At 49.6% G+C, this 21,812-nt stretch overlaps 23 non-coding genes across 23 annotated transcripts; all 23 read left to right on the top strand.

Annotated features, from left to right (window-relative positions):
* The first annotated feature begins 425 nt into the window (after positions 1 to 425).
* Positions 426 to 544, top strand: LOC140228121 (5S ribosomal RNA). Its single transcript, XR_011901126.1, has one exon. It is a non-coding gene; the product is annotated as a 5S ribosomal RNA (ribosomal RNA).
* Positions 545 to 1,364: 820 nt separating this feature from the next.
* LOC140228100 (5S ribosomal RNA) lies at positions 1,365 to 1,483 on the top strand. Its single transcript, XR_011901107.1, has one exon. It is a non-coding gene; the product is annotated as a 5S ribosomal RNA (ribosomal RNA).
* Positions 1,484 to 2,303: 820 nt separating this feature from the next.
* On the top strand, positions 2,304 to 2,422 carry LOC140228099 (5S ribosomal RNA). The gene has a single exon (XR_011901106.1). It is a non-coding gene; the product is annotated as a 5S ribosomal RNA (ribosomal RNA).
* An 820-nt stretch (positions 2,423 to 3,242) lies between these two features.
* On the top strand, positions 3,243 to 3,361 carry LOC140228098 (5S ribosomal RNA). Its single transcript, XR_011901105.1, has one exon. It is a non-coding gene; the product is annotated as a 5S ribosomal RNA (ribosomal RNA).
* Positions 3,362 to 4,180: 819 nt separating this feature from the next.
* LOC140228110 (5S ribosomal RNA) lies at positions 4,181 to 4,299 on the top strand. Its single transcript, XR_011901115.1, has one exon. It is a non-coding gene; the product is annotated as a 5S ribosomal RNA (ribosomal RNA).
* An 820-nt stretch (positions 4,300 to 5,119) lies between these two features.
* On the top strand, positions 5,120 to 5,238 carry LOC140228096 (5S ribosomal RNA). Its single transcript, XR_011901103.1, has one exon. It is a non-coding gene; the product is annotated as a 5S ribosomal RNA (ribosomal RNA).
* An 819-nt stretch (positions 5,239 to 6,057) lies between these two features.
* Positions 6,058 to 6,176, top strand: LOC140228095 (5S ribosomal RNA). Its single transcript, XR_011901102.1, has one exon. It is a non-coding gene; the product is annotated as a 5S ribosomal RNA (ribosomal RNA).
* An 820-nt stretch (positions 6,177 to 6,996) lies between these two features.
* LOC140228094 (5S ribosomal RNA) lies at positions 6,997 to 7,115 on the top strand. The gene has a single exon (XR_011901101.1). It is a non-coding gene; the product is annotated as a 5S ribosomal RNA (ribosomal RNA).
* An 820-nt stretch (positions 7,116 to 7,935) lies between these two features.
* LOC140228093 (5S ribosomal RNA) lies at positions 7,936 to 8,054 on the top strand. Its single transcript, XR_011901100.1, has one exon. It is a non-coding gene; the product is annotated as a 5S ribosomal RNA (ribosomal RNA).
* An 820-nt stretch (positions 8,055 to 8,874) lies between these two features.
* Positions 8,875 to 8,993, top strand: LOC140228092 (5S ribosomal RNA). The gene has a single exon (XR_011901099.1). It is a non-coding gene; the product is annotated as a 5S ribosomal RNA (ribosomal RNA).
* An 819-nt stretch (positions 8,994 to 9,812) lies between these two features.
* On the top strand, positions 9,813 to 9,931 carry LOC140228097 (5S ribosomal RNA). Its single transcript, XR_011901104.1, has one exon. It is a non-coding gene; the product is annotated as a 5S ribosomal RNA (ribosomal RNA).
* An 820-nt stretch (positions 9,932 to 10,751) lies between these two features.
* LOC140228091 (5S ribosomal RNA) lies at positions 10,752 to 10,870 on the top strand. The gene has a single exon (XR_011901098.1). It is a non-coding gene; the product is annotated as a 5S ribosomal RNA (ribosomal RNA).
* Positions 10,871 to 11,689: 819 nt separating this feature from the next.
* LOC140228090 (5S ribosomal RNA) lies at positions 11,690 to 11,808 on the top strand. The gene has a single exon (XR_011901097.1). It is a non-coding gene; the product is annotated as a 5S ribosomal RNA (ribosomal RNA).
* Positions 11,809 to 12,628: 820 nt separating this feature from the next.
* LOC140228089 (5S ribosomal RNA) lies at positions 12,629 to 12,747 on the top strand. The gene has a single exon (XR_011901096.1). It is a non-coding gene; the product is annotated as a 5S ribosomal RNA (ribosomal RNA).
* Positions 12,748 to 13,566: 819 nt separating this feature from the next.
* Positions 13,567 to 13,685, top strand: LOC140228086 (5S ribosomal RNA). The gene has a single exon (XR_011901093.1). It is a non-coding gene; the product is annotated as a 5S ribosomal RNA (ribosomal RNA).
* An 820-nt stretch (positions 13,686 to 14,505) lies between these two features.
* Positions 14,506 to 14,624, top strand: LOC140228088 (5S ribosomal RNA). Its single transcript, XR_011901095.1, has one exon. It is a non-coding gene; the product is annotated as a 5S ribosomal RNA (ribosomal RNA).
* Positions 14,625 to 15,444: 820 nt separating this feature from the next.
* LOC140228087 (5S ribosomal RNA) lies at positions 15,445 to 15,563 on the top strand. Its single transcript, XR_011901094.1, has one exon. It is a non-coding gene; the product is annotated as a 5S ribosomal RNA (ribosomal RNA).
* An 820-nt stretch (positions 15,564 to 16,383) lies between these two features.
* On the top strand, positions 16,384 to 16,502 carry LOC140228085 (5S ribosomal RNA). The gene has a single exon (XR_011901092.1). It is a non-coding gene; the product is annotated as a 5S ribosomal RNA (ribosomal RNA).
* Positions 16,503 to 17,321: 819 nt separating this feature from the next.
* On the top strand, positions 17,322 to 17,440 carry LOC140228074 (5S ribosomal RNA). Its single transcript, XR_011901082.1, has one exon. It is a non-coding gene; the product is annotated as a 5S ribosomal RNA (ribosomal RNA).
* An 820-nt stretch (positions 17,441 to 18,260) lies between these two features.
* On the top strand, positions 18,261 to 18,379 carry LOC140228084 (5S ribosomal RNA). The gene has a single exon (XR_011901091.1). It is a non-coding gene; the product is annotated as a 5S ribosomal RNA (ribosomal RNA).
* An 819-nt stretch (positions 18,380 to 19,198) lies between these two features.
* LOC140228143 (5S ribosomal RNA) lies at positions 19,199 to 19,317 on the top strand. The gene has a single exon (XR_011901147.1). It is a non-coding gene; the product is annotated as a 5S ribosomal RNA (ribosomal RNA).
* An 819-nt stretch (positions 19,318 to 20,136) lies between these two features.
* LOC140228142 (5S ribosomal RNA) lies at positions 20,137 to 20,255 on the top strand. The gene has a single exon (XR_011901146.1). It is a non-coding gene; the product is annotated as a 5S ribosomal RNA (ribosomal RNA).
* An 819-nt stretch (positions 20,256 to 21,074) lies between these two features.
* On the top strand, positions 21,075 to 21,193 carry LOC140228083 (5S ribosomal RNA). Its single transcript, XR_011901090.1, has one exon. It is a non-coding gene; the product is annotated as a 5S ribosomal RNA (ribosomal RNA).
* The last annotated feature ends 619 nt before the right edge of the window (positions 21,194 to 21,812 follow it).

Genomic DNA, 21,812 nt, shown 5'->3' with positions numbered 1-21,812 from the left:
TGGTGGCACTCCTGGCCATCTCTCAGCCTTCTCTGGCAGTGAATTCATAGCAAACAAAGCAAGAATTCATATGCTTGGAATGCCTCATAAAACAGTCATCATCATTTTCCTTCTCTAGAAGACAAGATTGATGCCGGGCCGCATCGTGACATTCGGGCAGCATCCATGGCCCCTCGGAGCGGAGAGCGCGCAGTCCTGAAAATCAGGCCCACACCTCCATCAGCAGGTGTGTCGTGTGCATCATAGGCACTGTTGCACCATCAGCATCCCATCCATGGTTACAGCCCTTGACAGTCACTACATCTTCGCTCTCATTGGTCAATGCCTTCAAGCTCCCTCTGGTGGCAGAGACGGGGCGTACTGTCAATCCGTTCGTCCGTGAGGTTGAGGACAAGCATAAATGAGCTAAATTCTGTGGGTATGTTGCCTACGACCATACCACGCTGAATATACCGGTTCTCGTCCGAACACCGTAGTAAAGCAGCGTAGGGCCTGGTCAGTACTTGGATGGGAGACCACTTGGGAATACCGGGTGTTGTAGGCTTTTTGCTGTCTAAACTACCTGCTCTCCTCTTTTTATGAGACACTTCATTTTTCTTCTCGGCAATTTTTCATGGTTTTTCCTAGTCGGCAATAAAATAAAGACACCAGTCTAGTCCTGTCCTAATTATTTTGAATGAAGTCCAAAGGGACAACATCGCCTCCTCCGCCTCGTCCTGTAGATACAGCGTCGCAGACGTTTTGGCATCATGGCAGACAATTTGGTGCCTGAATCAGGATCCACCTCAAGACAGCCCACCAGAGACTGTCAGAGCACGATTATGACGTCACGCATAGTTATAACTGCTGTTACGGTAGTAACTGTCACCAGGAAAAAATTGCACGGCGCTGGCCCGTGCCTGGGAGAGATATCAACTTGGAATGTGCGGCAGAGGAAGCTGGTGGCACTCCTGGCCATCTCTCAGCCTTCTCTGGCAGTGAATTCATAGCAAACAAAGCAAGAATTCATATCCTTGGAATGCCTCATAAAACAGTCATCATCATTTTCCTTCTCTAGAAGACAAGATTGATGCCGGGCCGCATCGTGACATTCGGGCAGCATCCATGGCCCCTCGGAACGGAGAGCGCGCAGTCCAGAAAATCAGGCCCACACCTCCATCAGCAGGTGTGTCGTGTGCATCATAGGCACTGTTACACCATCAGCATCCCATCCATGGTTACAGCCCTTGACAGTCACTACATCTTCGCTCTCATTGGTCAATGCCTTCAAGCTCCCTCTGGTGGCAGAGACGGGGCGTACTGTCAATCCGTTCGTCCGTGAGGTTGAGGACAAGCATAAATGAGCTAAATTCTGTGGGTATGTTGCCTACGACCATACCACGCTGAATATACCGGTTCTCGTCCGAACACCGTAGTAAAGCAGCGTAGGGCCTGGTCAGTACTTGGATGGGAGACCGCTTGGGAATACCGGGTGTTGTAGGCTTTTTGCTGTCTAAACTACCTGCTCTCCTCTTTTTATGAGACACTTCATTTTTCTTCTCGGCAATTTTTCATGGTTTTTCCTAGTCGGCAATAAAATAAAGACACCAGTCTAGTCCTGTCCTAATTATTTTGAATGAAGTCCAAAGGGACAACATCGCCTCCTCCGCCTCGTCCTGTAGATACAGCGTCGCAGACGTTTTGGCATCATGGCAGACAATTTGGTGCCTGAATCAGGATCCACCTCAAGACAGCCCACCGGAGACTGTCAGAGCACGATTATGACGTCACGCATAGTTATAACTGCTGTTACGGTAGTAACTGTCACCAGGAAAAAATTGCACGGCGCTGGCCCGTGCCTGGGACAGATATCAACTTGGAATGTGCGGCAGAGGAAGCTGCTGGCACTCCTGGCCATCTCTCAGCCTTCTCTGGCAGTGAATTCATAGCAAACAAAGCAAGAATTCATATGCTTGGAATGCCTCATAAAACAGTCATCATCATTTTCCTTCTCTAGAAGACAAGATTGATGCCGGGCCGCATCGTGACATTCGGGCAGCATCCATGGCCCCTCGGAACGGAGAGCGCGCAGTCCAGAAAATCAGGCCCACACCTCCATCAGCAGGTGTGTCGTGTGCATCATAGGCACTGTTACACCATCAGCATCCCATCCATGGTTACAGCCCTTGACAGTCACTACATCTTCGCTCTCATTGGTCAATGCCTTCAAGCTCCCTCTGGTGGCAGAGACGGGGCGTACTGTCAATCCGTTCGTCCGTGAGGTTGAGGACAAGCATAAATGAGCTAAATTCTGTGGGTATGTTGCCTACGACCATACCACGCTGAATATACCGGTTCTCGTCCGAACACCGTAGTAAAGCAGCGTAGGGCCTGGTCAGTACTTGGATGGGAGACCGCTTGGGAATACCGGGTGTTGTAGGCTTTTTGCTGTCTAAACTACCTGCTCTCCTCTTTTTATGAGACACTTCATTTTTCTTCTCGGCAATTTTTCATGGTTTTTCCTAGTCGGCAATAAAATAAAGACACCAGTCTAGTCCTGTCCTAATTATTTTGAATGAAGTCCAAAGGGACAACATCGCCTCCTCCGCCTCGTCCTGTAGATACAGCGTCGCAGACGTTTTGGCATCATGGCAGACAATTTGGTGCCTGAATCAGGATCCACCTCAAGACAGCCCACCGGAGACTGTCAGAGCACGATGATGACGTCACGCATAGTTATAACTGCTGTTACGGTAGTAACTGTCACCAGGAAAAAATTGCACGGCGCTGGCCCGTGCCTGGGAGAGATATCAACTTGGAATGTGCGGCAGAGGAAGCTGGTGGCACTCCTGGCCATCTCTCAGCCTTCTCTGGCAGTGAATTCATAGCAAACAAAGCAAGAATTCATATGCTTGGAATGCCTCATAAAACAGTCATCATCATTTTCCTTCTCTAGAAGACAAGATTGATGCCGGGCCGCATCGTGACATTCGGGCAGCATCCATGTCCCCTCGGAACGGAGAGCGCGCAGTCCAGAAAATCAGGCCCACACCTCCATCAGCAGGTGTGTCGTGTGCATCATAGGCACTGTTACACCATCAGCATCCCATCCATGGTTACAGCCCTTGACAGTCACTACATCTTCGCTCTCATTGGTCAATGCCTTCAAGCTCCCTCTGGTGGCAGAGACGGGGCGTACTGTCAATCCGTTCGTCCGTGAGGTTGAGGACAAGCATAAATGAGCTAAATTCTGTAGGTATGTTGCCTACGACCATACCACGCTGAATATACCGGTTCTCGTCCGAACACCGTAGTAAAGCAGCGTAGGGCCTGGTCAGTACTTGGATGGGAGACCGCTTGGGAATACCGGGTGTTGTAGGCTTTTTGCTGTCTAAACTACCTGCTCTCCTCTTTTTCTGAGACACTTCATTTTTCTTCTCGGCAATGTTTCATGGTTTTTCCTAGTCGGCAATAAAATAAAGACACCAGTCTAGTCATGTCCTAATTATTTTGAATGAAGTCCAAAGGGACAACATCGCCTCCTCCGCCTCGTCCTGTAGAAACAGCATCGCAGACGGTTTGGCATCATGGCAGACAATTTGGTGCCTCAATCAGGATCCACTTAAAGACAGCCCACCGGAGACTGTCAGAGCACGATGATGACGTCACGCATAGTTATAACTGCTGTTACGGTAGTAACTGTCACCAGGAAAAATTGCACGGCGCTGGCCCGTGCCTGGGAGAGATATCAACATGGAATGTGCGGCAGAGGAAGCTGGTGGCACTCCTGGCCATCTCTCAGCCTTCTCTGGCAGTGAATTCATAGCAAACAAAGCAAGAATTCATATGCTTGGAATGCCTCATAAAACAGTCATCATCATTTTCCTTCTCTAGAAGACAAGATTGATGCCGGGCCGCATCGTGACATTCGGGCAGCATCCATGGCCCCTCGGAACGGAGAGCGCGCAGTCCAGAAAATCAGGCCCACACCTCCATCAGCAGGTGTGTCGTGTGCATCATAGGCACTGTTACACCATCAGCATCCCATCCATGGTTACAGCCCTTGACAGTCACTACATCTTCGCTCTCATTGGTCAATGCCTTCAAGCTCCCTCTGGTGGCAGAGACGGGGCGTACTGTCAATCCGTTCGTCCGTGAGGTTGAGGACAAGCATAAATGAGCTAAATTCTGTGGGTATGTTGCCTACGACCATACCACGCTGAATATACCGGTTCTCGTCCGAACACCGTAGTAAAGCAGCGTAGGGCCTGGTCAGTACTTGGATGGGAGACCACTTGGGAATACCGGGTGTTGTAGGCTTTTTGCTGTCTAAACTACCTGCTCTCCTCTTTTTATGAGACACTTCATTTTTCTTCTCGGCAATTTTTCATGGTTTTTCCTAGTCGGCAATAAAATAAAGACACCAGTCTAGTCCTGTCCTAATTATTTTGAATGAAGTCCAAAGGGACAACATCGCCTCCTCCGCCTCGTCCTGTAGATACAGCGTCGCAGACGTTTTGGCATCATGGCAGACAATTTGGTGCCTGAATCAGGATCCACCTCAAGACAGCCCACCAGAGACTGTCAGAGCACGATTATGACGTCACGCATAGTTATAACTGCTGTTACGGTAGTAACTGTCACCAGGAAAAAATTGCACGGCGCTGGCCCGTGCCTGGGAGAGATATCAACTTGGAATGTGCGGCAGAGGAAGCTGGTGGCACTCCTGGCCATCTCTCAGCCTTCTCTGGCAGTGAATTCATAGCAAACAAAGCAAGAATTCATATCCTTGGAATGCCTCATAAAACAGTCATCATCATTTTCCTTCTCTAGAAGACAAGATTGATGCCGGGCCGCATCGTGACATTCGGGCAGCATCCATGGCCCCTCGGAACGGAGAGCGCGCAGTCCAGAAAATCAGGCCCACACCTCCATCAGCAGGTGTGTCGTGTGCATCATAGGCACTGTTACACCATCAGCATCCCATCCATGGTTACAGCCCTTGACAGTCACTACATCTTCGCTCTCATTGGTCAATGCCTTCAAGCTCCCTCTGGTGGCAGAGACGGGGCGTACTGTCAATCCGTTCGTCCGTGAGGTTGAGGACAAGCATAAATGAGCTAAATTCTGTGGGTATGTTGCCTACGACCATACCACGCTGAATATACCGGTTCTCGTCCGAACACCGTAGTAAAGCAGCGTAGGGCCTGGTCAGTACTTGGATGGGAGACCGCTTGGGAATACCGGGTGTTGTAGGCTTTTTGCTGTCTAAACTACCTGCTCTCCTCTTTTTATGAGACACTTCATTTTTCTTCTCGGCAATTTTTCATGGTTTTTCCTAGTCGGCAATAAAATAAAGACACCAGTCTAGTCCTGTCCTAATTATTTTGAATGAAGTCCAAAGGGACAACATCGCCTCCTCCGCCTCGTCCTGTAGATACAGCGTCGCAGACGTTTTGGCATCATGGCAGACAATTTGGTGCCTGAATCAGGATCCACCTCAAGACAGCCCACCGGAGACTGTCAGAGCACGATTATGACGTCACGCATAGTTATAACTGCTGTTACGGTAGTAACTGTGACCAGGAAAAAATGCAAGGCGCTGGCCCTTGCCTGGGACAGCTATCAACCTGGAATGTTCTTCAGGGGAAGCTGGTGGCACTCCTGGCCATATCTCGGCCTTCTCTGGCAGTGAATTCATAGCAAACAAAGCAAGAATTCATATGCTTGGAATGCCTCCCAAAACAGTCATCATCATTTTCCTTCTGTAGAAGACAAGATTGATGCCGGGCCGCATCGTGACATTCGGGCAGCATCCATGGCCCCTCGGAACGCAGAGCGCGCAGTCCAGAAAATCAGGCCCACACCTCCATCAGCAGGTGTGTCGTGTGCATCATAGGCACTGTTACACCATCAGCATCCCATCCATGGTTACAGCCCTTCACAGTCACTACATCTTCGCTCTCATTGGTCAATGCCTTCAAGCTCCCTCTGGTGGCAGAGACGGGGCGTACTGTCAATCCGTTCGTCCGTGAGGTTGAGGACAAGCATAAATGAGCTAAATTCTGTGGGTATGTTGCCTACGACCATACCACGCTGAATATACCGGTTCTCGTCCGAACACCGTAGTAAAGCAGCGTAGGGCCTGGTCAGTACTTGGATGGGAGACCGCTTGGGAATACCGGGTGTTGTAGGCTTTTTGCTGTCTAAACTACCTGCTCTCCTCTTTTTATGAGACACTTCATTTTTCTTCTCGGCAATTTTTCATGGTTTTTCCTAGTCGGCAATAAAATAAAGACACCAGTCTAGTCCTGTCCTAATTATTTTGAATGAAGTCCAAAGGGACAACATCGCCTCCTCCGCCTCGTCCTGTAGATACAGCGTCGCAGACGTTTTGGCATCATGGCAGACAATTTGGTGCCTGAATCAGGATCCACCTCAAGACAGCCCACCAGAGACTGTCAGAGCACGATTATGACGTCACGCATAGTTATAACTGCTGTTACGGTAGTAACTGTCACCAGGAAAAAATTGCACGGCGCTGGCCCGTGCCTGGGAGAGATATCAACTTGGAATGTGCGGCAGAGGAAGCTGGTGGCACTCCTGGCCATCTCTCAGCCTTCTCTGGCAGTGAATTCATAGCAAACAAAGCAAGAATTCATATCCTTGGAATGCCTCATAAAACAGTCATCATCATTTTCCTTCTCTAGAAGACAAGATTGATGCCGGGCCGCATCGTGACATTCGGGCAGCATCCATGGCCCCTCGGAACGGAGAGCGCGCAGTCCAGAAAATCAGGCCCACACCTCCATCAGCAGGTGTGTCGTGTGCATCATAGGCACTGTTACACCATCAGCATCCCATCCATGGTTACAGCCCTTGACAGTCACTACATCTTCGCTCTCATTGGTCAATGCCTTCAAGCTCCCTCTGGTGGCAGAGACGGGGCGTACTGTCAATCCGTTCGTCCGTGAGGTTGAGGACAAGCATAAATGAGCTAAATTCTGTGGGTATGTTGCCTACGACCATACCACGCTGAATATACCGGTTCTCGTCCGAACACCGTAGTAAAGCAGCGTAGGGCCTGGTCAGTACTTGGATGGGAGACCGCTTGGGAATACCGGGTGTTGTAGGCTTTTTGCTGTCTAAACTACCTGCTCTCCTCTTTTTATGAGACACTTCATTTTTCTTCTCGGCAATTTTTCATGGTTTTTCCTAGTCGGCAATAAAATAAAGACACCAGTCTAGTCCTGTCCTAATTATTTTGAATGAAGTCCAAAGGGACAACATCGCCTCCTCCGCCTCGTCCTGTAGATACAGCGTCGCAGACGTTTTGGCATCATGGCAGACAATTTGGTGCCTGAATCAGGATCCACCTCAAGACAGCCCACCGGAGACTGTCAGAGCACGATTATGACGTCACGCATAGTTATAACTGCTGTTACGGTAGTAACTGTCACCAGGAAAAAATTGCACGGCGCTGGCCCGTGCCTGGGACAGATATCAACTTGGAATGTGCGGCAGAGGAAGCTGGTGGCACTCCTGGCCATCTCTCAGCCTTCTCTGGCAGTGAATTCATAGCAAACAAAGCAAGAATTCATATGCTTGGAATGCCTCATAAAACAGTCATCATCATTTTCCTTCTCTAGAAGACAAGATTGATGCCGGGCCGCATCGTGACATTCGGGCAGCATCCATGGCCCCTCGGAACGGAGAGCGCGCAGTCCAGAAAATCAGGCCCACACCTCCATCAGCAGGTGTGTCGTGTGCATCATAGGCACTGTTACACCATCAGCATCCCATCCATGGTTACAGCCCTTGACAGTCACTACATCTTCGCTCTCATTGGTCAATGCCTTCAAGCTCCCTCTGGTGGCAGAGACGGGGCGTACTGTCAATCCGTTCGTCCGTGAGGTTGAGGACAAGCATAAATGAGCTAAATTCTGTGGGTATGTTGCCTACGACCATACCACGCTGAATATACCGGTTCTCGTCCGAACACCGTAGTAAAGCAGCGTAGGGCCTGGTCAGTACTTGGATGGGAGACCGCTTGGGAATACCGGGTGTTGTAGGCTTTTTGCTGTCTAAACTACCTGCTCTCCTCTTTTTATGAGACACTTCATTTTTCTTCTCGGCAATTTTTCATGGTTTTTCCTAGTCGGCAATAAAATAAAGACACCAGTCTAGTCCTGTCCTAATTATTTTGAATGAAGTCCAAAGGGACAACATCGCCTCCTCCGCCTCGTCCTGTAGATACAGCGTCGCAGACGTTTTGGCATCATGGCAGACAATTTGGTGCCTGAATCAGGATCCACCTCAAGACAGCCCACCGGAGACTGTCAGAGCACGATGATGACGTCACGCATAGTTATAACTGCTGTTACGGTAGTAACTGTCACCAGGAAAAAATTGCACGGCGCTGGCCCGTGCCTGGGAGAGATATCAACTTGGAATGTGCGGCAGAGGAAGCTGGTGGCACTCCTGGCCATCTCTCAGCCTTCTCTGGCAGTGAATTCATAGCAAACAAAGCAAGAATTCATATGCTTGGAATGCCTCATAAAACAGTCATCATCATTTTCCTTCTCTAGAAGACAAGATTGATGCCGGGCCGCATCGTGACATTCGGGCAGCATCCATGGCCCCTCGGAACGGAGAGCGCGCAGTCCAGAAAATCAGGCCCACACCTCCATCAGCAGGTGTGTCGTGTGCATCATAGGCACTGTTACACCATCAGCATCCCATCCATGGTTACAGCCCTTGACAGTCACTACATCTTCGCTCTCATTGGTCAATGCCTTCAAGCTCCCTCTGGTGGCAGAGACGGGGCGTACTGTCAATCCGTTCGTCCGTGAGGTTGAGGACAAGCATAAATGAGCTAAATTCTGTAGGTATGTTGCCTACGACCATACCACGCTGAATATACCGGTTCTCGTCCGAACACCGTAGTAAAGCAGCGTAGGGCCTGGTCAGTACTTGGATGGGAGACCGCTTGGGAATACCGGGTGTTGTAGGCTTTTTGCTGTCTAAACTACCTGCTCTCCTCTTTTTCTGAGACACTTCATTTTTCTTCTCGGCAATGTTTCATGGTTTTTCCTAGTCGGCAATAAAATAAAGACACCAGTCTAGTCATGTCCTAATTATTTTGAATGAAGTCCAAAGGGACAACATCGCCTCCTCCGCCTCGTCCTGTAGAAACAGCATCGCAGACGGTTTGGCATCATGGCAGACAATTTGGTGCCTCAATCAGGATCCACTTAAAGACAGCCCACCGGAGACTGTCAGAGCACGATGATGACGTCACGCATAGTTATAACTGCTGTTACGGTAGTAACTGTCACCAGGAAAAATTGCACGGCGCTGGCCCGTGCCTGGGAGAGATATCAACATGGAATGTGCGGCAGAGGAAGCTGGTGGCACTCCTGGCCATCTCTCAGCCTTCTCTGGCAGTGAATTCATAGCAAACAAAGCAAGAATTCATATGCTTGGAATGCCTCATAAAACAGTCATCATCATTTTCCTTCTCTAGAAGACAAGATTGATGCCGGGCCGCATCGTGACATTCGGGCAGCATCCATGGCCCCTCGGAACGGAGAGCGCGCAGTCCAGAAAATCAGGCCCACACCTCCATCAGCAGGTGTGTCGTGTGCATCATAGGCACTGTTACACCATCAGCATCCCATCCATGGTTACAGCCCTTGACAGTCACTACATCTTCGCTCTCATTGGTCAATGCCTTCAAGCTCCCTCTGGTGGCAGAGACGGGGCGTACTGTCAATCCGTTCGTCCGTGAGGTTGAGGACAAGCATAAATGAGCTAAATTCTGTGGGTATGTTGCCTACGACCATACCACGCTGAATATACCGGTTCTCGTCCGAACACCGTAGTAAAGCAGCGTAGGGCCTGGTCAGTACTTGGATGGGAGACCACTTGGGAATACCGGGTGTTGTAGGCTTTTTGCTGTCTAAACTACCTGCTCTCCTCTTTTTATGAGACACTTCATTTTTCTTCTCGGCAATTTTTCATGGTTTTTCCTAGTCGGCAATAAAATAAAGACACCAGTCTAGTCCTGTCCTAATTATTTTGAATGAAGTCCAAAGGGACAACATCGCCTCCTCCGCCTCGTCCTGTAGATACAGCGTCGCAGACGTTTTGGCATCATGGCAGACAATTTGGTGCCTGAATCAGGATCCACCTCAAGACAGCCCACCAGAGACTGTCAGAGCACGATTATGACGTCACGCATAGTTATAACTGCTGTTACGGTAGTAACTGTCACCAGGAAAAAATTGCACGGCGCTGGCCCGTGCCTGGGAGAGATATCAACTTGGAATGTGCGGCAGAGGAAGCTGGTGGCACTCCTGGCCATCTCTCAGCCTTCTCTGGCAGTGAATTCATAGCAAACAAAGCAAGAATTCATATCCTTGGAATGCCTCATAAAACAGTCATCATCATTTTCCTTCTCTAGAAGACAAGATTGATGCCGGGCCGCATCGTGACATTCGGGCAGCATCCATGGCCCCTCGGAACGGAGAGCGCGCAGTCCAGAAAATCAGGCCCACACCTCCATCAGCAGGTGTGTCGTGTGCATCATAGGCACTGTTACACCATCAGCATCCCATCCATGGTTACAGCCCTTGACAGTCACTACATCTTCGCTCTCATTGGTCAATGCCTTCAAGCTCCCTCTGGTGGCAGAGACGGGGCGTACTGTCAATCCGTTCGTCCGTGAGGTTGAGGACAAGCATAAATGAGCTAAATTCTGTGGGTATGTTGCCTACGACCATACCACGCTGAATATACCGGTTCTCGTCCGAACACCGTAGTAAAGCAGCGTAGGGCCTGGTCAGTACTTGGATGGGAGACCGCTTGGGAATACCGGGTGTTGTAGGCTTTTTGCTGTCTAAACTACCTGCTCTCCTCTTTTTATGAGACACTTCATTTTTCTTCTCGGCAATTTTTCATGGTTTTTCCTAGTCGGCAATAAAATAAAGACACCAGTCTAGTCCTGTCCTAATTATTTTGAATGAAGTCCAAAGGGACAACATCGCCTCCTCCGCCTCGTCCTGTAGATACGGCGTCGCAGACGTTTTGGCATCATGGCAGACAATTTGGTGCCTGAATCAGGATCCACCTCAAGACAGCCCACCGGAGACTGTCAGAGCACGATTATGACGTCACGCATAGTTATAACTGCTGTTACGGTAGTAACTGTGACCAGGAAAAAATGCAAGGCGCTGGCCCTTGCCTGGGACAGCTATCAACCTGGAATGTTCTTCAGGGGAAGCTGGTGGCACTCCTGGCCATATCTCGGCCTTCTCTGGCAGTGAATTCATAGCAAACAAAGCAAGAATTCATATGCTTGGAATGCCTCCCAAAACAGTCATCATCATTTTCCTTCTGTAGAAGACAAGATTGATGCCGGGCCGCATCGTGACATTCGGGCAGCATCCATGGCCCCTCGGAACGCAGAGCGCGCAGTCCAGAAAATCAGGCCCACACCTCCATCAGCAGGTGTGTCGTGTGCATCATAGGCACTGTTACACCATCAGCATCCCATCCATGGTTACAGCCCTTGACAGTCACTACATCTTCGCTCTCATTGGTCAATGCCTTCAAGCTCCCTCTGGTGGCAGAGACGGGGCGTACTGTCAATCCGTTCGTCCGTGAGGTTGAGGACAAGCATAAATGAGCTAAATTCTGTGGGTATGTTGCCTACGACCATACCACGCTGAATATACCGGTTCTCGTCCGAACACCGTAGTAAAGCAGCGTAGGGCCTGGTCAGTACTTGGATGGGAGACCGCTTGGGAATACCGGGTGTTGTAGGCTTTTTGCTGTCTAAACTACCTGCTCTCCTCTTTTTATGAGACACTTCATTTTTCTTCTCGGCAATTTTTCATGGTTTTTCCTAGTCGGCAATAAAATAAAGACACCAGTCTAGTCCTGTCCTAATTATTTTGAATGAAGTCCAAAGGGACAACATCGCCTCCTCCGCCTCGTCCTGTAGATACAGCGTCGCAGACGTTTTGGCATCATGGCAGACAATTTGGTGCCTGAATCAGGATCCACCTCAAGACAGCCCACCGGAGACTGTCAGAGCACGATGATGACGTCACGCATAGTTATAACTGCTGTTACGGTAGTAACTGTCACCAGGAAAAAATTGCACGGCGCTGGCCCGTGCCTGGGAGAGATATCAACTTGGAATGTGCGGCAGAGGAAGCTGGTGGCACTCCTGGCCATCTCTCAGCCTTCTCTGGCAGTGAATTCATAGCAAACAAAGCAAGAATTCATATGCTTGGAATGCCTCATAAAACAGTCATCATCATTTTCCTTCTCTAGAAGACAAGATTGATGCCGGGCCGCATCGTGACATTCGGGCAGCATCCATGGCCCCTCGGAACGGAGAGCGCGCAGTCCAGAAAATCAGGCCCACACCTCCATCAGCAGGTGTGTCGTGTGCATCATAGGCACTGTTACACCATCAGCATCCCATCCATGGTTACAGCCCTTGACAGTCACTACATCTTCGCTCTCATTGGTCAATGCCTTCAAGCTCCCTCTGGTGGCAGAGACGGGGCGTACTGTCAATCCGTTCGTCCGTGAGGTTGAGGACAAGCATAAATGAGCTAAATTCTGTAGGTATGTTGCCTACGACCATACCACGCTGAATATACCGGTTCTCGTCCGAACACCGTAGTAAAGCAGCGTAGGGCCTGGTCAGTACTTGGATGGGAGACCGCTTGGGAATACCGGGTGTTGTAGGCTTTTTGCTGTCTAAACTACCTGCTCTCCTCTTTTTCTGAGACACTTCATTTTTCTTCTCGGCAATGTTTCATGGTTTTTCCTAGTCGGCAATAAAATAAAGACACCAGTCTAGTCATGTCCTAATTATTTTGAATGAAGTCCAAAGGGACAACATCGCCTCCTCCGCCTCGTCCTGTAGAAACAGCATCGCAGACGGTTTGGCATCATGGCAGACAATTTGGTGCCTCAATCAGGATCCACTTAAAGACAGCCCACCGGAGACTGTCAGAGCACGATGATGACGTCACGCATAGTTATAACTGCTGTTACGGTAGTAACTGTCACCAGGAAAAATTGCACGGCGCTGGCCCGTGCCTGGGAGAGATATCAACATGGAATGTGCGGCAGAGGAAGCTGGTGGCACTCCTGGCCATCTCTCAGCCTTCTCTGGCAGTGAATTCATAGCAAACAAAGCAAGAATTCATATGCTTGGAATGCCTCATAAAACAGTCATCATCATTTTCCTTCTCTAGAAGACAAGATTGATGCCGGGCCGCATCGTGACATTCGGGCAGCATCCATGGCCCCTCGGAACGGAGAGCGCGCAGTCCAGAAAATCAGGCCCACACCTCCATCAGCAGGTGTGTCGTGTGCATCATAGGCACTGTTACACCATCAGCATCCCATCCATGGTTACAGCCCTTGACAGTCACTACATCTTCGCTCTCATTGGTCAATGCCTTCAAGCTCCCTCTGGTGGCAGAGACGGGGCGTACTGTCAATCCGTTCGTCCGTGAGGTTGAGGACAAGCATAAATGAGCTAAATTCTGTGGGTATGTTGCCTACGACCATACCACGCTGAATATACCGGTTCTCGTCCGAACACCGTAGTAAAGCAGCGTAGGGCCTGGTCAGTACTTGGATGGGAGACCACTTGGGAATACCGGGTGTTGTAGGCTTTTTGCTGTCTAAACTACCTGCTCTCCTCTTTTTATGAGACACTTCATTTTTCTTCTCGGCAATTTTTCATGGTTTTTCCTAGTCGGCAATAAAATAAAGACACCAGTCTAGTCCTGTCCTAATTATTTTGAATGAAGTCCAAAGGGACAACATCGCCTCCTCCGCCTCGTCCTGTAGATACAGCGTCGCAGACGTTTTGGCATCATGGCAGACAATTTGGTGCCTGAATCAGGATCCACCTCAAGACAGCCCACCAGAGACTGTCAGAGCACGATTATGACGTCACGCATAGTTATAACTGCTGTTACGGTAGTAACTGTCACCAGGAAAAAATTGCACGGCGCTGGCCCGTGCCTGGGAGAGATATCAACTTGGAATGTGCGGCAGAGGAAGCTGGTGGCACTCCTGGCCATCTCTCAGCCTTCTCTGGCAGTGAATTCATAGCAAACAAAGCAAGAATTCATATCCTTGGAATGCCTCATAAAACAGTCATCATCATTTTCCTTCTCTAGAAGACAAGATTGATGCCGGGCCGCATCGTGACATTCGGGCAGCATCCATGGCCCCTCGGAACGGAGAGCGCGCAGTCCAGAAAATCAGGCCCACACCTCCATCAGCAGGTGTGTCGTGTGCATCATAGGCACTGTTACACCATCAGCATCCCATCCATGGTTACAGCCCTTGACAGTCACTACATCTTCGCTCTCATTGGTCAATGCCTTCAAGCTCCCTCTGGTGGCAGAGACGGGGCGTACTGTCAATCCGTTCGTCCGTGAGGTTGAGGACAAGCATAAATGAGCTAAATTCTGTGGGTATGTTGCCTACGACCATACCACGCTGAATATACCGGTTCTCGTCCGAACACCGTAGTAAAGCAGCGTAGGGCCTGGTCAGTACTTGGATGGGAGACCGCTTGGGAATACCGGGTGTTGTAGGCTTTTTGCTGTCTAAACTACCTGCTCTCCTCTTTTTATGAGACACTTCATTTTTCTTCTCGGCAATTTTTCATGGTTTTTCCTAGTCGGCAATAAAATAAAGACACCAGTCTAGTCCTGTCCTAATTATTTTGAATGAAGTCCAAAGGGACAACATCGCCTCCTCCGCCTCGTCCTGTAGATACAGCGTCGCAGACGTTTTGGCATCATGGCAGACAATTTGGTGCCTGAATCAGGATCCACCTCAAGACAGCCCACCGGAGACTGTCAGAGCACGATTATGACGTCACGCATAGTTATAACTGCTGTTACGGTAGTAACTGTCACCAGGAAAAAATTGCACGGCGCTGGCCCGTGCCTGGGACAGATATCAACTTGGAATGTGCGGCAGAGGAAGCTGCTGGCACTCCTGGCCATCTCTCAGCCTTCTCTGGCAGTGAATTCATAGCAAACAAAGCAAGAATTCATATGCTTGGAATGCCTCATAAAACAGTCATCATCATTTTCCTTCTCTAGAAGACAAGATTGATGCCGGGCCGCATCGTGACATTCGGGCAGCATCCATGGCCCCTCGGAACGGAGAGCGCGCAGTCCAGAAAATCAGGCCCACACCTCCATCAGCAGGTGTGTCGTGTGCATCATAGGCACTGTTACACCATCAGCATCCCATCCATGGTTACAGCCCTTGACAGTCACTACATCTTCGCTCTCATTGGTCAATGCCTTCAAGCTCCCTCTGGTGGCAGAGACGGGGCGTACTGTCAATCCGTTCGTCCGTGAGGTTGAGGACAAGCATAAATGAGCTAAATTCTGTGGGTATGTTGCCTACGACCATACCACGCTGAATATACCGGTTCTCGTCCGAACACCGTAGTAAAGCAGCGTAGGGCCTGGTCAGTACTTGGATGGGAGACCGCTTGGGAATACCGGGTGTTGTAGGCTTTTTGCTGTCTAAACTACCTGCTCTCCTCTTTTTATGAGACACTTCATTTTTCTTCTCGGCAATTTTTCATGGTTTTTCCTAGTCGGCAATAAAATAAAGACACCAGTCTAGTCCTGTCCTAATTATTTTGAATGAAGTCCAAAGGGACAACATCGCCTCCTCCGCCTCGTCCTGTAGATACAGCGTCGCAGACGTTTTGGCATCATGGCAGACAATTTGGTGCCTGAATCAGGATCCACCTCAAGACAGCCCACCGGAGACTGTCAGAGCACGATGATGACGTCACGCATAGTTATAACTGCTGTTACGGTAGTAACTGTCACCAGGAAAAAATTGCACGGCGCTGGCCCGTGCCTGGGAGAGATATCAACTTGGAATGTGCGGCAGAGGAAGCTGGTGGCACTCCTGGCCATCTCTCAGCCTTCTCTGGCAGTGAATTCATAGCAAACAAAGCAAGAATTCATATGCTTGGAATGCCTCATAAAACAGTCATCATCATTTTCCTTCTCTAGAAGACAAGATTGATGCCGGGCCGCATCGTGACATTCGGGCAGCATCCATGGCCCCTCGGAACGGAGAGCGCGCAGTCCAGAAAATCAGGCCCACACCTCCATCAGCAGGTGTGTCGTGTGCATCATAGGCACTGTTACACCATCAGCATCCCATCCATGGTTACAGCCCTTGACAGTCACTACATCTTCGCTCTCATTGGTCAATGCCTTCAAGCTCCCTCTGGTGGCAGAGACGGGGCGTACTGTCAATCCGTTCGTCCGTGAGGTTGAGGACAAGCATAAATGAGCTAAATTCTGTAGGTATGTTGCCTACGACCATACCACGCTGAATATACCGGTTCTCGTCCGAACACCGTAGTAAAGCAGCGTAGGGCCTGGTCAGTACTTGGATGGGAGACCGCTTGGGAATACCGGGTGTTGTAGGCTTTTTGCTGTCTAAACTACCTGCTCTCCTCTTTTTCTGAGACACTTCATTTTTCTTCTCGGCAATGTTTCATGGTTTTTCCTAGTCGGCAATAAAATAAAGACACCAGTCTAGTCATGTCCTAATTATTTTGAATGAAGTCCAAAGGGACAACATCGCCTCCTCCGCCTCGTCCTGTAGAAACAGCATCGCAGACGGTTTGGCATCATGGCAGACAATTTGGTGCCTCAATCAGGATCCACTTAAAGACAGCCCACCGGAGACTGTCAGAGCACGATGATGACGTCACGCATAGTTATAACTGCTGTTACGGTAGTAACTGTCACCAGGAAAAATTGCACGGCGCTGGCCCGTGCCTGGGAGAGATATCAACATGGAATGTGCGGCAGAGGAAGCTGGTGGCACTCCTGGCCATCTCTCAGCCTTCTCTGGCAGTGAATTCATAGCAAACAAAGCAAGAATTCATATGCTTGGAATGCCTCATAAAACAGTCATCATCATTTTCCTTCTCTAGAAGACAAGATTGATGCCGGGCCGCATCGTGACATTCGGGCAGCATCCATGGCCCCTCGGAACGGAGAGCGCGCAGTCCAGAAAATCAGGCCCACACCTCCATCAGCAGGTGTGTCGTGTGCATCATAGGCACTGTTACACCATCAGCATCCCATCCATGGTTACAGCCCTTGACAGTCACTACATCTTCGCTCTCATTGGTCAATGCCTTCAAGCTCCCTCTGGTGGCAGAGACGGGGCGTACTGTCAATCCGTTCGTCCGTGAGGTTGAGGACAAGCATAAATGAGCTAAATTCTGTGGGTATGTTGCCTACGACCATACCACGCTGAATATACCGGTTCTCGTCCGAACACCGTAGTAAAGCAGCGTAGGGCCTGGTCAGTACTTGGATGGGAGACCACTTGGGAATACCGGGTGTTGTAGGCTTTTTGCTGTCTAAACTACCTGCTCTCCTCTTTTTATGAGACACTTCATTTTTCTTCTCGGCAATTTTTCATGGTTTTTCCTAGTCGGCAATAAAATAAAGACACCAGTCTAGTCCTGTCCTAATTATTTTGAATGAAGTCCAAAGGGACAACATCGCCTCCTCCGCCTCGTCCTGTAGATACAGCGTCGCAGACGTTTTGGCATCATGGCAGACAATTTGGTGCCTGAATCAGGATCCACCTCAAGACAGCCCACCGGAGACTGTCAGAGCACGATTATGACGTCACGCATAGTTATAACTGCTGTTACGGTAGTAACTGTCACCAGGAAAAAATTGCACGGCGCTGGCCCGTGCCTTGGAGAGATATCAACTTGGAATGTGCGGCAGAGGAAGCTGGTGGCACTCCTGGCCATCTCTCAGCCTTCTCTGGCAGTGAATTCATAGCAAACAAAGCAAGAATTCATATGCTTGGAATGCCTCATAAAACAGTCATCATCATTTTTCTTCTCTAGAAGACAAGATTGATGCCGGGCCGCATCGTGACATTCGGGCAGCATCCATGGCCCCTCGGAACGGAGAGCGCGCAGTCCAGAAAATCAGGCCCACACCTCCATCAGCAGGTGTGTCGTGTGCATCATAGGCACTGTTACACCATCAGCATCCCATCCATGGTTACAGCCCTTGACAGTCACTACATCTTCGCTCTCATTGGTCAATGCCTTCAAGCTCCCTCTGGTGGCAGAGACGGGGCGTACTGTCAATCCGTTCGTCCGTGAGGTTGAGGACAAGCATAAATGAGCTAAATTCTGTAGGTATGTTGCCTACGACCATACCACGCTGAATATACCGGTTCTCGTCCGAACACCGTAGTAAAGCAGCGTAGGGCCTGGTCAGTACTTGGATGGGAGACCGCTTGGGAATACCGGGTGTTGTAGGCTTTTTGCTGTCTAAACTACCTGCTCTCCTCTTTTTATAAGACACTTCATTTTTCTTCTCTTCAATTTTTCATGGTTTTTCCTAGTCGGCAATAAAATAAAGACACCAGTCTAGTCATGTCCTAATTATTTTGAATGAAGTCCAAAGGGACAACATCGCCTCCTCCGCCTCGTCCTGTAGATACAGCATCGCAGACGTTTTGGCATCATGGCAGACAATTTGGTGCCTGAATCAGGATCCACTTCAAGACAGCCCACCGGAGACTGTCAGAGCACGATTATAGCGTCACGCATAGTTATAACTGCTGTTACGGTAGTAACTGTCACCAGGAAAAATTGCACGGCGCTGGCCCGTGCCTGGGAGAGATATCAACTTGGAATGTGCGGCAGAGGAAGCTGGTGGCACTCCTGGCCAACTCTCAGCCTTCTCTGGCAGTGAATTCATAGCAAACAAAGCAAGAATTCATATGCTTGGAATGCCTCATAAAACAGTCATCATCATTTTCCTTCTCTAGAAGACAAGATTGATGCCGGGCCGCATCGTGACATTCGGGCAGCATCCATGGCCCCTCGGAACGGAGAGCGCTCAGTCCAGAAAATCAGGCCCACACCTCCATCAGCAGGTGTGTCGTGTGCATCATAGGCACTGTTACACCATCAGCATCCCATCCATGGTTACAGCCCTTGACAGTCACTACATCTTCGCTCTCATTGGTCAATGCCTTCAAGCTCCCTCTGGTGGCAGAGACGGGGCGTACTGTCAATCCGTTCGTCCGTGAGGTTGAGGACAAGCATAAATGAGCTAAATTCTGTGGGTATGTTGCCTAGGACCATACCACGCTGAATATACCGGTTCTCGTCCGAACACCGTAGTAAAGCAGCGTAGGGCCTGGTCAGTACTTGGATGGGAGACCGCTTGGGAATACCGGGTGTTGTAGGCTTTTTGCTGTCTAAACTACCTGCTCTCCTCTTTTTATGAGACACTTCATTTTTCTTCTCGGCAGTTTTTCATGGTTTTTCCTAGTCGGCAATAAAATAAAGACACCAGTCTAGTCCTGTCCTAATTATTTTGAATGAAGTCCAAAGGGACAACATCGCCTCCTCCGCCTCGTCCTGTAGATACAGCGTCGCAGACGTTTTGGCATCATGGCAGACAATTTGGTGCCTGAATCAGGATCCACCTCAAGACAGCCCACCGGAGACTGTCAGAGCACGATTATGACGTCACGCATAGTTATAACTGCTGTTACGGTAGTAACTGTCACCAGGAAAAATTGCACGGCGCTGGCCCGTGCCTGGGACAGCTATCAACATGGAATGTGCGGCAGGGGAAGCTGGTGGCACTCCTGGCCTTCTCTCAGCCTTCTCTGGCAATGAATTCATAGCAAACAAAGCAAGAATTCATATGCTTGGAATGCCTCCCAAAACAGTCATCATCATTTTCCTTCTCTAGAAGACAAGATTGATGCCGGGCCGCATCGTGACATTCGGGCAGCATCCATGGCCCCTCGGAACGGAGAGCGCGCAGTCCAGAAAATCAGGCCCACACCTCCATCAGCAGGTGTGTCGTGTGCATCATAGGCACTGTTACACCATCAGCATCCCATCCATGGTTACAGCCCTTGACAGTCACTACATCTTCGCTCTCATTGGTCAATGCCTTCAAGCTCCCTCTGGTGGCAGAGACGGGGCGTACTGTCAATCCGTTCGTCCGTGAGGTTGAGGACAAGCATAAATGAGCTAAATTCTGTGGGTATGTTGCCTAGGACCATACCACGCTGAATATACCGGTTCTCGTCCGAACACCGTAGTAAAGCAGCGTAGGGCCTGGTCAGTACTTGGATGGGAGACCGCTTGGGAATACCGGGTGTTGTAGGCTTTTTGCTGTCTAAACTACCTGCTCTCCTCTTTTTATGAGACACTTCATTTTTCTTCTCGGCAGTTTTTCATGGTTTTTCCTAGTCGGCAATAAAATAAAGACACCAGTCTAGTCCTGTCCTAATTATTTTGAATGAAGTCCAAAGGGACAACATCGCCTCCTCCGCCTCGTCCTGTAGATACAGCGTCGCAGACGTTTTGGCATCATGGCAGACAATTTGGTGCCTGAATCAGGATCCACCTCAAGACAGCCCACCGGAGACTGTCAGAGCACGATTATGACGTCACGCATAGTTATAACTGCTGTTACGGTAGTAACTGTCACCAGGAAAAATTGCACGGCGCTGGCCCGTGCCTGGGACAGCTATCAACATGGAATGTGCGGCAGGGGAAGCTGGTGGCACTCCTGGCCTTCTCTCAGCCTTCTCTGGCAATGAATTCATAGCAAACAAAGCAAGAATTCATATGCTTGGAATGCCTCCCAAAACAGTCATCATCATTTTCCTTCTCTAGAAGACAAGATTGATGCCGGGCCGCATCGTGACATTCGGGCAGCATCCATGGCCCCTCGGAACGGAGAGCGCGCAGTCCAGAAAATCAGGCCCACACCTCCATCAGCAGGTGTGTCGTGTGCATCATAGGCACTGTTACACCATCAGCATCCCATCCATGGTTACAGCCCTTGACAGTCACTACATCTTCGCTCTCATTGGTCAATGCCTTCAAGCTCCCTCTGGTGGCAGAGACGGGGCGTACTGTCAATCCGTTCGTCCGTGAGGTTGAGGACAAGCATAAATGAGCTAAATTCTGTAGGTATGTTGCCTACGACCATACCACGCTGAATATACCGGTTCTCGTCCGAACACCGTAGTAAAGCAGCGTAGGGCCTGGTCAGTACTTGGATGGGAGACCGCTTGGGAATACCGGGTGTTGTAGGCTTTTTGCTGTCTAAACTACCTGCTCTCCTCTTTTTATGAGACACTTCATTTTTCTTCTCGGTAATTTTTCATGGTTTTTCCTAGTCGGCAATAAAATAAAGACACCAGTCTAGTCCTGTCCTAATTATTTTGAATGAAGTCCAAAGGGACAACATCGCCTCCTCCGCCTCGTCCTGTAGATACAGCATCGCAGACGTTTTGGCATCATGGCAGACAATTTGGTGCCTGAATCAGGATCCACTTCAAGACAGCCCACCGGAGAATGTCAGAGCACGATTATGACGTCACGCATAGTTATAACTGCTGTTACGGTAGTAACTGTCACCAGGAAAAATTGCACGGCGCTGGCCCGTGCCTGGGAGATATATCAACATGGAATGTGCGGCAGAGGAAGCTGGTGGCACTCCTGGCCATATCTCGACCTTCTCTGGTAGTGAATTCATAGTAAACAAAGCAAGAATTCATATGCTTGGAATGCCTCCCAAACAGTCATCATCATTTTCCTTCTCTAAAAGACAAGACTGATGAGGGACCGCGTCGTACCATTCGTTCAGTATCCATGGCCCCTCGAAACGTACAGCGCGCAGTCAAGAAAGTCAGGCAAACACCTTCATAGCAAA

This window comes from Diadema setosum, chromosome 4 (genome assembly GCF_964275005.1).
Source record: "Diadema setosum chromosome 4, eeDiaSeto1, whole genome shotgun sequence".
Taxonomy (NCBI): Eukaryota; Metazoa; Echinodermata; class Echinoidea; order Diadematoida; family Diadematidae; genus Diadema; species Diadema setosum.
Note: the sequence above shows the minus strand (reverse complement) of the source record. Positions and strands in the feature narration are given on the sequence as shown.